At 45.6% G+C, this 15,592-nt stretch overlaps 1 protein-coding gene and 1 non-coding gene across 8 annotated transcripts in view; one reads left to right on the forward strand and one right to left on the reverse strand.

Moving 5' to 3' along the window:
- Positions 1–37: 37 nt before the first annotated feature.
- The window catches only part of SLC44A3 (solute carrier family 44 member 3), a 331,249-nt gene continuing 315,694 nt past the window's right edge, over positions 38–15,592 (forward strand). For 5 of the 7 annotated variants that reach the window (XM_053214493.1, XM_053214494.1, XM_053214492.1 and 2 more), the window contains exons 1-2: positions 38–432; positions 10,798–11,018. The gene's annotated coding sequence lies outside the window, so the exon portion shown is untranslated. The remainder of the gene's footprint in view (positions 433–10,797; positions 11,019–15,592) is intronic. The other 2 variants (XM_053214495.1, XM_053214496.1) reach the window with 2 other exon arrangements.
- On the reverse strand, positions 14,077–14,183 carry LOC113599647 (U6 spliceosomal RNA). The gene has a single exon (XR_003420565.1). It is a non-coding gene; the product is annotated as a U6 spliceosomal RNA (small nuclear RNA).

Consider the following 15,592-nt stretch of genomic DNA (forward strand, 5'->3'; position numbering starts at 1 on the left):
CCTCCGCAGGCCCCCGGCCCGCCCCCGCCGCTCCTCCCCACTCCCGCCCCCGGCCCGATCACTGGCCGTCGTGCTGGGCGGACCCCGGGACCGGTCCCCACCCCTGCTCCGCCCCCTCCGGGTAGGAAACTCCGAGGAGTGATTCACGCGTGATTCAACCGCGCCACCGAGCGCGGTGCTGCCCTTCGGTCCGGCGGCTCCAGGTGCTGCGGGGAACCGGGTCCCCCGGCCCCCAGCGCTCCCCGCCCGGTCCCCGGGTCGCCCAGGCCGGCGACCCGACGTCCGGCCTGAGTGGGCAGGTCTTGGGGCTGAAAGCGGGGGCGCTTTGGAAGCAGTTCTCGAGGTGGAGGGAAAGGATTCTTCTCTACCGTTTGGAGACCCAGTGCTGTCCCGGCCGGTGGGAGCGGCAGCACTGACGGGGTCTAACGGCAGGTAGGGGCTCCGGGCTCGGTATTTCCCCCGCGCTTCGCCCACGTGGGGCCGAGCCTCGGAATCTGCAGCCAGGTGGCCGCGTGACTCTGAGCAGGGCTCCCTCCCAGCCTTCGTCTTCTCCCCCGAAAGCAATCATACCTGGCCTTCCCACCTCACAGGGCCCTTAGCGTGGGTCACATCCCACAAAGGTGGTGCGAATGCAGGTGTCTGCACACAGGTCCGAAGGTCAGTTAGCGAGGCTCAGGCCAGCCCCGCTGGGAGTAGTAACTGGGGAAGAGCTGCTTCAGGCTGGCAGTTTGCCCCTGGGAGAATTCCAGCATGACATCTGCAGCCCTGTGGTTCCCGAAAAGACCGCTCTCACACCGAAGAAGAAGACGTTCGTGGGACTGAGTCCCACCCAAGTGTAGAGAAACCAAAAATGAAAAAAAAAAAAAAAAAAAAAATCAGACTTTTTTTTTTCCCCACTAGTCTTCAGCATTGGTTTTTGGAACCTATTTCTGGCTTCCTCTTCTGGGCTTTCCTGTAAAATTGTCAGGCGATAGGATGTTACCTTGTATTCTACTAAAGCGGCATTGTAGAAAGCCTTGTTAAAGTGTTTGCCATCATTCCTTTATTATTACTCCTTAGTTACCTCCAAGACAGACTGGAGAGGTGTTCGGGAGAAAGTAGATAGAGTCTCCCACTTTTTTCTAGGGAAGTCAGCCTTGCATTTGCATTTAGTGTATACTAAATACTGTATATTTCCGTGTAGCCCGGGAAACCGTAGCATACACTCCTTTTAAAAGAAATAAAACCTCGCAAAAGTTTTGTTTTCTCCCTTTGCCTGAACTGAAATAGCACATCCAGTTCTTGTTCTTTTTTCCTAGAAGCTGAACGCTGCACTTGGTGGTTTCTTTTTGTGGTCTCTTCCAGCTCTATACCCCACAAAGTTTGTATTTGCAAAACGAGACCATGTGGGCCTCCTTTTTGTAGTCTCCCGCCTGAGTCACTTTCCCTAACAGATCTTTAGCCCAGCCTGGGATGTGATTCTTTGTACCGGAGTTGAAGGTACCTAGGAGAAAACGTTACACTTGCTTTCTGAGACTCAGGGAATTGTTGCTGTGTCTACAGAGTGATTGGCTCCACTCGGAGTCCCTGACTCTCCTGAAACATAAAGGGACTTAAGTGTGTCAAGGTCAGCAATTTGGCAAGAAAAGTATGTTTCACGTTAGACGGTGACACAGAAAAAATGCCTTAAAGGTTGATACATTAGATACTTATTTTGCAAATTCACCCAAATTATCAGACAGGGAAGAGAGGAATTTGTTGAGTTTCTGCGTAGGTTTTTGAGTAAATATAGAATTATATCCTTCAAGGTTTGAAAAATGCTAAAAATTTTTTTACTACTTCCAAGAAAAAGAGGAAGCAGACTGGCTATAGTAAATAATATCTCTGTGATATCGCAGTCAATCAGACTGTGGCCAGACGATTTCTAGATCTCTGATGCTTGGCACTGTTAAAAGTACATTCCTAAAATTTCACTGTTGATATTTATTGCACAGAAACCAAGTGATTGTCAAAAATTATTCCCTACCCTTACACATTTTTTTTTAACCCCCTTCGGTAAACCTGAGCTTAGCAGTTACCAAAGTTCCCTCCGGTTTGGTATATCTTGGAGACTCTGAGAAGTTGGAAAAATTCTTAAACTATAATGATAATCAGGCTGGCTGGACCACTCCCTTTATGGTTAAGTCATAGAGTATCAGAAGGCTGGCAGGGACCTCACAAACATTCTTTTAGGGATGAGGGTCCTACAGACAGCCTCACCATGCAGCTCTGGTCTTCTGACCTCAGGAACTTTTCTTTCCACAACCATACTTTCCTCTATTCCAGTGCATGGAAATAAGACTGGCTTATAAACCGTGACTTACTTGATTAGTTTATTCATCCATAGGCACTCAACAATGCTCTCCAAGCAGGTGTAGAAAATGCTTGCAGTTTGGGGAACTCACTGTTCTCTGGCAGAAATATCCTGATGGTTATTCCTTGAAGTGTGCATACATGGAGACTTGTGGAGCAGCTGCATAGCTTTTGCATAACCAGTGATGTACTGTGGTTGATGAGGAGTGTGAGGATGAGGGCCATGTTGCAGCCCTTCCTCTGTGCCCCCCGCGAACTTCACTGACTTGACTTCATGGAGTACTTCACTTGATTTCAACTCTGTGTTTGTTGTCTTTCTTCCCCACTAGAGCTCCTTGGGGGTAGTCAGGACTGGATTTTTCTTCTTCACATCTCTCAACGCTTTGTGCAATTACCAGCACAGGGTAGGCTTTTATACATTTGAATCAATGAAAACTTTTTTTTGGAACCATGCATGCGGCCAAATATTTTCGCTGGCATTCAAGAGATGAGATTTGCCATTGAAGTTTTTCTGTCTAATGGCTGGGCGGTGAGTGTTCCATAAAGCTCAGATTGGTAAGAAAATACGAATCCATCATGGGTTGTAAGGTGTCCCTTGACAGTAAGCTCTGGCTGTCTGACTAGTGACTAATGATTCTTGCTACAGCAAGAAAATCTAATCTGGAGGAGAGGTAGCTGAACAGCAGAAAACAAATGTGGAAGTTTGGAAATGGTTAGCAGTTTTCTAACAGCCTGGATTCTGGGGTGATTCAGAAGATTTTCAGTCATATGATGAGGCTGGTCTTGCATGGAAAGGCTTCACGACTTTTCAGAAGAAACTGCACAAAATGTATACCTCTCCAGGAAGGGGACAGGCTAAGCTTCATGATCGCAGGTGAGATTGAGAGTAATTTATGTAAAACTATTATATTCATATAGAAAGGTAAAAAGAGCAATGGATCCTTTTTACCCCAAATTCAGGAAAAGGGCTAAGTCTGAGAAAAGGCCAGAGGGACTTAGGAGTGGGAGGGAACACAGAGTTCTGGAAAAAGAAAATATGACTTAGCAGAACTTAAAACAACATCTGGGAGGGTATAGTTAGTCATGGAAAAATTGGCAGTCATGATTGTGCATTTTATGAAAATAATTATGTACTAGTTCAAAAGTTAGCGTTTAGACTGAAATTAAATAGTCGAAAGCCTGTACGATGAACTCTGTTATCCTCGCCATGCAAAAATACTTCTATTAGCTGTCTAAAATCACTTACAGGAAGCTTTACCAAGTACGTTATCGCACAGCACCAATATTTTCAAAGCATAATTTTAGAGAAATAACTTCCAGTTCAAACCGTACACAGGATTAGTATGTTCAGCACAAAAGTATCTTTATAAACCCAAGGCTTATCAAACAGCTTGTCAACCTCCATTTCATGAGCAGTAAATGTTATTTTTATTCTGTGCGTACAATGTTGATAAACTAGGTACATCCTAAACACAAGTCGTGGATATTGTTTTAGCAACAAAAAGTCATTTAAAATGAAAACCTTTAACGTATATTCTCATTAATATAGCACATATACTTTTAAAGTTTGTACACGGTATCATTTTATGTAAGCATCCCCTAATTCCCAATTTCTATAGCTCCTTATGCTTGACATATGCACTAACTCGATGAACAGAAATCCGTTCATTCAATAAATACTTGACTATCTTCCTGATGCTGAGTTCTCCCTAGACCTTGGATATACAGAATAAAACAAGGAGTCTCTTTCCTATTAAATATATGAGCACTCCTACTTACTGTCCTGGTTTTAATTGTTTGAATGACTTCCTGTCAGCATTTTGGATTGGATATAAAACAATCTTAATGTTATTTATTAATAAATTTTCTTCCATGCCAAAAAAATTTATAAGGTTAGGTATGTCATGGTCAATCCATCGGACAGGTATCTTCAACTCAGAAAATTATCTGTAGCCTTAAAATCCATGTACTTTATCAGTTTGAAAGTATGGATGAACTTTCAAAATTTTGCACGTGGAAAAAAAGTCAATATCCCAATATAGAGAGCCATGTCTATAAATAGGCGAAAGATGGCTAAGTATGGGATTCCTCAGAGGAAGAGTTAAAAAAAAATTGGTGAAATAACTAGTTTAAAAGTACTCGCATCTGGAGGCCTTGTTCTTTTTTAGATAATTTATTTGTTGACATTTTATAAAATAGCATAGTTTATAGATGCTGTAGCATATTAGCTCGCAACCCATCCAGTCACTTGCCGCCTTTAATGGATGATACTCCATCCTGTTACAGCAATCCCTCTTTCACACAGAGCTTGCAAGCTGGAAAGTAATTGCTGAATAAGCAAAGTTTTCTGCACATTGGAAGCATGGTTCTAGCATTCGGCTAGTTGTACTTGCCAACCTAAACCACTACCCTCTGTTACTATATTGCAGCAACTCCAAGTTCTAAATCAGCTACACACCAACCACAAAATGACTCCTCTCCCCTGTCATAAGGACCATAACAGGACATAGACTATAGAGGGAGCTTGTGGTACCATGATAGGACTGGGTTTTCAGGATTTGGTAAACTTTATAGACAGCTGTTAAATTGACCAAATCAAAAGGATGGGCCTTAAACCTGGCCCTTATTTTTAACAATAGGTTTTGTCTTACATCTCCTATCCTTTACGGATTTGTCAACCCAGATCTTCCCGTATACAGGCTAATAAATACGTACTGAAGGATTACTGTGTGTAAGGCAAGGTACTAGGAACATTATGAGTCCTTTTTTTTTTTTTTTTTCTGTTTGTTTATTTTAGAGAGTGAAAGGGCGGGAGCAGGGGAGGGGCAGAGAGAGAGAGAGAGAGACCCAGAATCCAAAGCAAGCTCTAGGGTCCGAGCTGTCAGCACAGAGCCAGACGTGGGGCTTGAACCCATGAATGTGAGAACATGACCTGAGCTGAAGTCGGACGCTTAACCGACTGGGCCACCCAGGCGCCCCATGAGTACTTTTTCTAAAATATCTTGCAAGCTAGTCAGAGAGCTGAAGTAAATGTGTAAGCTTCCACAGGAGAAGGCGGGGGGGTGGGGGGTAAGTGAAATGCGACACGTCACCATGTCTCTCACTAGTAGATTGAGAGCTCTGTGCCAGCAGAGTCTGCTTTATCTTTACTGGCATCCCTAGTGCCTGGCGTAGTGCCTGGCACGTAGTGGGTCCTCCACACCCATAAAGCTTTGTTTAAAGATATAGGAGATATTTGGGACTTCGAGGAGACAGTTCACTGTTGTTATTGTCTTTTTTTAAGTTTCTATATTTTGAGACAGAGAGAAAGGGTGAGGGAGGGACATGGAGAGGGAGAGAGAGAATCCCAAGCAGTCTCTGTGCTGTTTGCGTACAGAGGGGTTGAACTCGCAAACCATGAGATCGTGAAATGAGCCAAGATCAAAAGTCAAACGTTTAACCTGCTGAGCCCGCAGGTGTCCTGAGAGAATTCACTTTTCACTGGGATGATGAGAGAAGGTTCCCTGGAGGAAAGCATTATCTGAGCTGGATCCCAGGGGAATGGGTAAGGGGGGATGGGTAAGGGGGGAAAGGGTGAGCCAAGGGCTGAGGCCTTTGTGAGCAGAATGGGGGCCACACACACCAGGTTTGGAGATCCTGCAGGTGACAAGTGTTGCCAAAAGCTAGAACATTGGGTCATGGGCAGCTCTGTGGGCTCCACTAAGAAGTCTGGACTTGGTTCAGCAGACGGTACCTTAAGAGGCTTACTCTTCTGGTCGTGGAATGTCAGAAGAATTGAGTCAAGGGGCATAGCGGAAATCTAACCCCCTAACCCAAATGGTGGCTGAGAAATGGAAAGGAAGGACAGCTGTAGGAAACTGTATGAAGGAAGAAGCTGCAGGACTCAGTGACTGATTGTAGGTGGGGGCAGGAAGGAGAGAGAAGAGTAAGGTCTTGGGGCAGAGAGAAATGGCGGCACAGGTCAAGATGGAGCCTGGAATGGAAGGTTGGCAGCTCAGAAGCTGTGAATTTACACATGTTGAAGGGGAGGGGCAGTGGACATCTAGGAAGAGTGCCCAGCACAAAGAGTTGGGAGCGGGGCACTAAGGCTTGCAAAGAGATTGAGGGTAGAGCTAGAAATTGGGAGACATTTGCCTAGAGGTTTGGTCAAAGATGTAAACGTGGACAAGGTCTCCAAAGGAGGGTCTTTAGTGACAGTAAATCCCTTAGCAAGCACTAACAACCTGCTCAGCCTGGCTCAAATCAAAGGGGCATTTATAAGTTTGTGAGTCTGGGAAGCTCATAGCCCAGTGGAAGGGTTACAGAACCAGGGCCTCTGAGACTGGGTTTCTCTCTTGCTCTTGCCTGCTCTTTCTCCCACTGAAGCTGGTCTCCATTTGTGTCTGCATATGGACTCTATGTGGTAGGGCCTGGTTACTGCCAACAGTGTAGGGCAACATTCTCTCAGCTCTATCACACCAGGGTCCAGCCATCATTCTGGGGAAGGACTTTGTCCCTATTTGGGGCATTTGTTCACTCCTTGGCCAGTCACCATTGCCAGAGGAATACTAGGCCTGGCCATGTGTCCACTCCTGGGGTCAGGGAGTGGGTCTCCTCTACTAGAAAGAACAGGTCAATAAAGTTAGCCATCAGACAGAAACAATCGCTACCAGTGGGCCTAGAACTGAGGCTGGGACATGACTGGAGGAGGAAGATGACCTAGGGAAGAAAGTAGAAGAGATTCCGGAGAGATGGGGGAGGACACATGGGACCCCAACACTGAAGGAGAAGAGTTTTAATAAGAGAGAAGGGGCCAGGGCACCTGGGTGGCTCAGTTGGTTAAGCATCTGACTCTTGATTTTGGCTCAAGTCATGATCTCACAGTTTGTGAGTTTGAGCCCCCGTCCAGCACTGTGATGACAATGCAGAGCCTGCTTGGGATTCTCTCTCTCTCTCCGTCTCTCTCTGCCCCTCTCTCAAATAAATGCTTTCTCTCTATCTCTCTCTCTCAAAATAAATAAACTTATAAAAAATTTTTAATTAAAAAAGGAAGGGACCATGGCAGCTAACAGTGAGCAGAAAACCAGTTATGTATGTAATTATAATGGGTACTAAAAAACAACCCCAACTGCTAAAATTAACTTGGCTACCCATCTTGTCAAGTTTCTTATTTCTTTGGGTTAAAACTAGGAAGATCTACACGGCTGAATAGGGGAGAGACACATTAGGTTTCCTTAGTCATTCAGATCAATTCAATAAACTTTTATTAACCCATTTCCCCTATGTGCTAGGCGTGATATCAGGTGCTGGGGACACAAAAAGAAAGATGTATTCTTGCTCTGAAGATTCTGAGACAAAGGACAACCTGAAATTTACAATAAAGCACAGGAAGTGCTATGTTCCTTAATCCCATGAATGTTTATGGAGCAGCTACTATGGACTTGACTAGTGCTGGGTACTTGGGGGAGGTCCCGTCTTGCCTGGTCAGTGGCCAGAATCCCGATCTCACCCTCCTAACACAGTCAATGCCCCGTACTGAAGTTAGTTGTGAGGTCATTCTCTTCTGCTCTGGTCTAAGCATCATGCAGGCAGGAACGTGTCTGCCTTGTTCCTGCACTGAAGGCCAGTAGCTTAGATGCTAGTATCACATATTTGCCAAATGAGAGAATAATAAACTATACATAGCCCTGACATGATGTCATTTTCGAGAATCCAGGAAACATGCAAAATAACTTTGTTCTCTCTACATTTTCTTTCTTCTTAGCTGATATCATGCCGCCAGTGGAAAAGCGAATGGTCATTTGGAAGCATTCAGCAGCCCTCAGTAGCTGTCCATTTCTATTATTTGTGGCGAGTAAAAATCACCAGAAAATACTATTCTAGCATTCTCTAGGTATTAGCTTATTTAATCCTCACAACAACCCTGTGAGATGTAGGTAGAATTTTATACACATGAGTTAACCCAAAGCCCAGAGAGGTTAAGTAACTCACTCAGGGTTACCCAGCTGGGAGGTGGCGAGAGCTGGGATTTGACCGTAGGCAGTTAGCTCCGAGGTGCACCTCCGCACCCACTATACCAGGCCACCTCTCCACAGGGCAGCGTTAAGGTGCGCACCTTCCCTGCTGCACATCCCTTTTCCTTTTTCCCAGTGTTTCCTGCCCTTGTGAAGCTGGCCCTCTCTGAGGTTCCTGGCTTTGAAATACGGGGAATTTCCAATAGAAAACCGTGGCAAAACCAGGCCTTAGTTGAGAATAAAGGGCTCCTTCTTTTGCTTTGTTTCCACCTCATTTAGTCCTTGATAATTTTTGACATCCAGATTTTTTTTCTCTCCGGAGTGGGGAAAAAAAGGAGACCCTAGCCTGAAGATGTCTTTTCCCCCCGCTGACAACTTGAAACAAAAGCTCTTCCCTGTTTCTGTTTTTCATTAAGAAATTGGGGTCATGATGATAATTAACAAACCAAGTTTAGGCTAGGAAGGCCCTTCTGACGTACTTCTTGCTTATGCCATAATTGAGCTGATGAGCTAGTTGAATCTAGAATCACCTCCACCTATCGATCCACCTTCCACATGCCTTTTCTAACATGTGAATTCTCGCCCTATTTGACACACATGTCCAGGCTTGAGATGGAACTTGTCGTAGAATCACTTATATTTCTACTGGTCTATGTGTACGCTGATTTCTCCTTATTCGAGAGCCCAGAGGGGATGCTCAGGCAGGTAAGCTCCCTCCCTCGGGTTGCAGAAGCCATCTCCACCTCCGTGGCCCTTCACTTGCCCACACCTTCTGCCTCCTGCTAACCCCTGAGCTTGCCTCTGGAAACAAGTCAAGTGGCCCCAGTGCCGGAGTGACAGAGGCCTTTCTTAGCTGAACAGCTACGATCTTTGTGCCTTTCCTATGTGGTCATTTCCACGTCACCTTTAAAGCATCTTAGAAAAATGTCGATGGTATCTGAGATGGTATCTTCTCCCCCCTCCCACTGGAAACATTTTTATCATTTGGCAGTCAGGTTCCAATAATCATTAAGGGCATCCACGAGGCAACACCCCCTGGGGGCAGCAGGAGCTGAGTGAGACAGCGTGTGCGATGTTAGGGGGCTACGGGGAAAGATAGGGAGAAATCTGTTTTTGTGATAGGGAGGAGTTTGGGTCTGACTCTATGACATGAACCACAGGTTCCCACCAGCTGCCCCCGAATACTCCAAGAGGTACTTTGGGGTATGTGAACACTTAGTCCCCATACCCAAGGAAGTCGCTTTGCCTCTTTTTATGTGGGGCAGAAAGGTTGTGTTGTAACTGGGGATATTACTCTAATGCTATCAGGCAGTACTCACAGACTCTGGTGTGTGAGAGATGCCATTCCGTGGGTCTTTCACAGAGAGTTCCACCCACCCCGAGTTACCCAAGAGAGCTGCTCCCTACAGCGCAGCCTCAGCTCTCGCTGCCACGCTATTTCCTGATAGTATCTGGTGCCTCTCCAGATAGCCTCCACTTCTCTCTGTCTCTGCTTTGATCTCTAACCTCGGTAAGCTGGATCTGACATCGGCTCCATAAAAATCTGGTCCTGGACCTCTGACCAGGAACTTTGTGTCGCTAAAGAAGTGTGCATGCAGGCTCCTTGCTTCCTTCTGTGCCTGTGACCTGTTGGACAGGACACTAATTCTTTAAGTCAGCATTTCAAAGAAAAGATTAAGAACAAGTTAAGCCTTTCGTTCAAAAAGTTCAGTTAATCCTAGAGCAAAGCACACTGGGTTTTGAGGCCATGTGAAATAGCCAAGCCTTAAAGTCAACAGTGGTCATGGAAAAGTCACACACAGTCCTTCCACTAAGAGGGAGAAATTTATATGGTGAGTGTGTGTGTGTGTGTATGCGCGCGCACATGTGTGTGCACAAGCTGTTTGATTTCTCAGGGTTTTCCTTTTCCTCTCTGTAAAATGGGCACAATGAATCAGTGGTCCAGATGGCCTATCCTCTGTTTTGCTATCTTAGAGACGGATGTGTGGACCAGAGCTTTTCTTCCTCGCTGCTACATGCTTGTTGTATCAAATAGTTACTATTTCCAATTTTTTAAAAAAGTTTTAAATTGACATTTGTCTTCTTCTAAGGATTATATAGTTTATAGTTTCTGTGAACATACCTCCTAAACTGACTTGGTTCAAAGCATCCAGTGGTTCCAGACATAAACTGGTTATGCGAGCTGGAGACCAAACTGGAATTCACTCAGATTTTAGGGGCCATTTACTTGTGGGTCTGCTTATTTTATCTCGGCATTGGCACATGCAGTATTATGGTTATCACGGTCTCAGCAATACCCGTGATTTACTGAGGTCCAGACATGCAGTGGCGCACAATGGGTGCACAGCTCTCGGGGCAGATAAACCTAACCAGGTACACCGGTAGGACACATCACTCAGAGGGGGGAGGCTTGCTGGCAGCTGATTGCATGACAAGGTCTGCACCTGTTCCTTAGTGCCCATCTCTTTCCAAGGTCAGTGGGAGGTGCTGTTCTGGGAGGAAGAGAACTTGAGAGGGAACGGCTCAGAAGGTGAAGCACAGAGCATTTTCTGCGACTCTCCTACGTGCCTGTAAGACTCTTCTGTGAAAACTCACTGGGTTCTCCCTTCACCTAAAAGCTCCTGAAACCTCCATTCTTCAAAGTGTTCTTCATCAAGAAGGGATGTTCACAGAAACTATAATCCTTAGAAGAAGGTAAGTGCCAATTTAAAACGTTTTTTCACAATTGGAAAAGGTAAAAGCATGTAGTAGCCCTCAAGAAATGCTCTGGTCCACACGTCCGTCTCTAAGATAGCAAAACAGAGACTAGGACATCTGGACCACTGATTCATTGTGCCCATTTTACAGACAGGAAAAGGAAAACCCTGAGAAATCAAACGGCTTGTGTGCGTGCACGGGCATGCACACACACACACACACACACACACACACACCCACCCACCATATAAATTTCTCTATCCTAGTGGAAGGAGTGTGTGCGACTTTTCCATGACCGCTTTTGATTTTAAGACTTGGCTATTTCACCTGGCTTCAAAACCCTGGACAAGCTGGTGGTCTCTCCCCAATACCCACCTCTGAACACTCCCCTCTTTGTGAAGCACCATCTAAATGAGTAGGTTTTCATTTGCCTGAACACTTCATAAATAAGTAATTGTTTGGCTCGTATTGATGAACTTTTGCATCTAGATCATAAAGATTTAGTCACAATAACCATGTACTGGGATGATCTAATTTACGTCTGATGAAAATCCTGGAGAGGAGGTGCTGTGATTTCCCCCGTGAGAAAACTCCCCCGTGAGAAAGCGTAGCAAGACTAAAGTAACCTGGTCAAGATCACACACTGGGACGAGGCCGAGCTCACTCTCAAACCAGGTTGTGCAGCTCCAGAGCGTGTACAGTTGAGCACGACCCAGCCTGCTAGCACCTCATCCTGGGCACTCACTCTGCGCCCGCTCAGGGCCGGGTGCTGCAGGGAACCAGGGAGAGCAAGATGTTCCCCCTGCCCTCACGGGGGCCCAGGGAGGTGAAGGCAGCAGTGTGTGCTATAACATGGGAGATGCCGTGCTAAGTCCGTGACCCTGGAAGGACAAAAAGTGCTGCAGCGGCCTGAGAAAGGAGGCCTGAGTTCTCCCTGGGGAACTGTTTTATCTTTTCAGTCTCACCTGGCTAACTTGAATTTTTTGTGTATTAAAAGGATGACTCAGACTTTGTAAACTGGGAGAAAGTACCTATACAACAAAACAAAACAAAATAGAAAAAAAAAAAGACTTTATGGCTTTAAATAAAACCCCTTGTTTGCCTCCCCTGGTGAGTGGCAGGTAGTCTGGGACGCCCTTCTGTTTATTCTGTTTGCCTTTTTCTTGTATTGTCTGTTCTGCCCAACGGTGAAATTCAGCTTCCTTCAGCAGCTAACTTCATTGCCTTGCAAGGCATTAACCTTGCAATTAAATTAAATTAAATTAGAAAATTTTCTAATTAACGCCGAGGAGGAAGGGCAGGCTCTGAAGCCTTTCCTGCCCTCCCATACCTGTTCAACGACTCCGGCAGCTTTCTTTGGCAAGCCAGAGAAGCAAACAAACGGAAAATCCAACCCGTCTTCAAGTTTATCCCAAAACAGTTGTTGGATTAATGTATGAGGTGGACTTGACTGCTCCAGCCAGTGACGGTAGTGACACTGTTTTGAGCTTATAGACAAAGCCTAAACCTTCAGTGATGTCTCCAGGTGTTGAAAGTAACAAAACCCCTTAGGGAAGTGTCATGATTAAAATACCACTTGGGAATGGGCCTGAGCGGACTTTTTTTTCCTTGACAAATTCACTGAGAATGAGGCAGCAGGAAGCCATGGGTGGGGAGGGGGTGAGCAGATCTACCCTGGGTCAGAACAGAGGAGAGGTGCTTCCTGGGCAATCGGGCTGAGCTCCAGGCTGCAAGTCTGGGTGAGGGTGAAGGGTAAGGAAGTCCCCCCACCCCAAGCAGACTTCCAGCAGTCCTTATTCTTTCTGGAAAACATAAACAGATTGAGGGCTCTGTACAAATTGCTACATGATACCCAACATCCTGTGTCTGAGTAAATGGACATGGCTAGCTCAGGCCTTGATTGTGCTTCAAAATTTAACCTCTCAGGGTGCCTGGGTAGCTCAGTCAGTTAAGCGTCCAGCGTCCAACTTCAGCTCAGGTCATGATCTCACAGCTCCCGCGTTTGAGCCCGGAGTCAGTTTCTGTGCTGCCCATTCAGAGTCTGGAGCCTGCTTTGGCTTCTGTGTCTCGCTCTCTCTCTCTGCCCCTCTCCTGCTTGTGCTCTGTCTCTCAAAAATAAGTAAACATTAAAAAAAATTAAAATAAAATTTAACTTCTCAAGGCAAACAGATATGTAGGGAAGCAGAGATTTTATACCAAGGATGTTCGGGTTTGGGCATGACTTATTCTCTCTTAGGAAACAGAAACGTATCTTCACTTTTAAGATAACAACAGTACTGTCCCAGGACAGCATAATACCAGGAGAAACAAATATCTTAAATAACAAATAGAGTCTTCATTTCCCCTTATCGGTCCAGAGGAACACATTAAAAAAAAAAAAAAAAGATTTGCAATGTAAGAAGTCTTGTCCAGATGTATTTTCCCCCTAAATATTAATAGATCAAAAAGTAAATTATGGTACTAGACTATTTAAATTAGGTATAGTTTTGCAAGGCATTAATATAAAAGGAAGAAATTAGAGTCAGATATACTGGGCTCTACTCCCTTCCTTCTTCCAGAAGGAAAGAAGGACTGTGAGGCCTCCCCAGCCCCACGGGACCGTTCGAACTTCCTCAGGCCTCAGCAGAGCAGTGCAGGGTCCCGTCTTGTGTCTGTCTGGTGGCTCCAGGGAATTTCCTCAGCTGCTTTCCTGCCTGAACTTCTTTCTTTTTTTAACTCATTTAAAAAAAATTAAGACTTTGTTTTTTTTTAAGAGCAGTTTTAGGTTGACAGCAAAATTGAGCAGAAAGTACAGAGATTTCCCATAGGCCCCGGGGCCCCCCTACATGCACAGCCTCCCCCATTGCGAACATCCCCACCAGAGTGGTACGTTTCTTACAACAGGTGAACCCACACTGACACATTGTTGTCACCCAAAGTCCGCAGTGCACGTTACGGTCCACTCATGCTGGTGTGCATTCTACAGGTTTGGATAACTGTGTAATGGCCTGAATCCATTATTATGGTGTCACACAGAGTATTTCACTGCCTTCAAAACCCTCTGTGTTCTACTCACAAAAATAGGGAATGTTTCATGCATTCGTGTGTCATTCTTGCAGGGGGGCCAAGCTAATCTTCTCTGTATGGTTATAGCTTTAGGACATGGGCGGCCGAAGAGGGCACTGAACTTCTTATGAGGCAAAACCAAAAAGACTCTCCCTTGTTGAAAATCAGCCCTCAGTGACTGGAGGGCTGCAGAGTTGGCTCAGGTCAGCTTTGTGTTGCCCTGACCGGTATTGCCACCCCTTTGCCCTGGTGGGGAAACCAATCTCCATCGTCTACGTGAATCTGTGGAGGACTCAGGTCCCTGGAAGCAATTTCTGGGTTTGGAATTGCATGGATTCGCCAGTCTTCCTATGCTGAGGGCAGGTTCATTGCTTTTCTAATAAAATGTTCATAGCTCTGGTTCCAGGCAGAGAATTGGCACACAGTAAGTGTTTGTTGAGTTCAACTGAATAAAATAGAATTCAGGGGAGAAATATCATTGTTCTTTATAGTAATATCTCTATTAGTGAAGCAGGTGTGTCCCTAGTGCATGTGTAATTGCCATTAACGTGTCCGGCAGAGCCAGGAATAACAGAGGAAGTGGGAGTTTCGGTTTCTCTGTGACCACATCCTTCCAGGACATTCCCCCTTCCCTCTCCTCCAGATAGAGTGGATGGTATTGCTCTGGCTCATGTGAAGGGTTGAGGGGTTTCTATTCATCTGCAGTGCTTAGAGTAGTGCCTGGCACACTGCAGGTGTTCAGTGAATTTCTGTGGAATCAATGAATAAACCATGGTTCTGCACCCCAGCAATGGGAGGGCCTTGGGAAGCTGTAGCCTGGGCAGTGCTTTTGCAGTTCTGGAATTAGACCCATGAGAGTCCAGACACACAGCCATCCACCCTCTGCCAGAGCTAGGGCTGATTCTATCCTGTTTGGCTCCTTAGCTGCTGCTTTCAATCTCCATTCTTCTAGACGAGCTTTATTAGAATGAGTTGTATCTACAGGAAGCGAGTTCTGTTTACCTTCTGAATCTTCTACTTTGCAATCCAACGATGCATTATGATTCTTTAATACTCCCTTGGAGTTCATGCTTCCTGGATTTCAGCCCATTCTGATGGCCATCTTCCTCACTTTCCTAAAAGTGCTTTAATATATTTGATAATATATTTGATAAAATATATATGATATTTGTTGTCACGGATGAGCAGGAAAAAGTCCTTTGTGCCACCTAATCCTCTTTAGTCAGTGGCCTACAGCAATACTTTCAAGCTCTCCTTTCCCCACCCCATCCTACCCACCACCATATTTGCAGCCTATTCACCACCCCATTGTTGATTTCTGAATAGTGTATTTCCCATTAGATTAGGGATTGGTCCTTCTCTGTCCAGCCCTGTATGGTAGGGGAGTACATTTCCCAGGCTCCCTTTTAGCTTCTTAGCATAGTCATTGGGAAGAAGTGGTAGGAGACTGATGGGCTACAGGAAGGGAGAAGCCAGGGTATCTCTCTCCATCTCTAGCCCCCACTTTGGTCAGCACGCCCCCTGTC

Source organism: Acinonyx jubatus, chromosome C1 (assembly GCF_027475565.1).
Source record: "Acinonyx jubatus isolate Ajub_Pintada_27869175 chromosome C1, VMU_Ajub_asm_v1.0, whole genome shotgun sequence".
NCBI classification, from domain to species: domain Eukaryota; kingdom Metazoa; phylum Chordata; class Mammalia; order Carnivora; family Felidae; genus Acinonyx; species Acinonyx jubatus.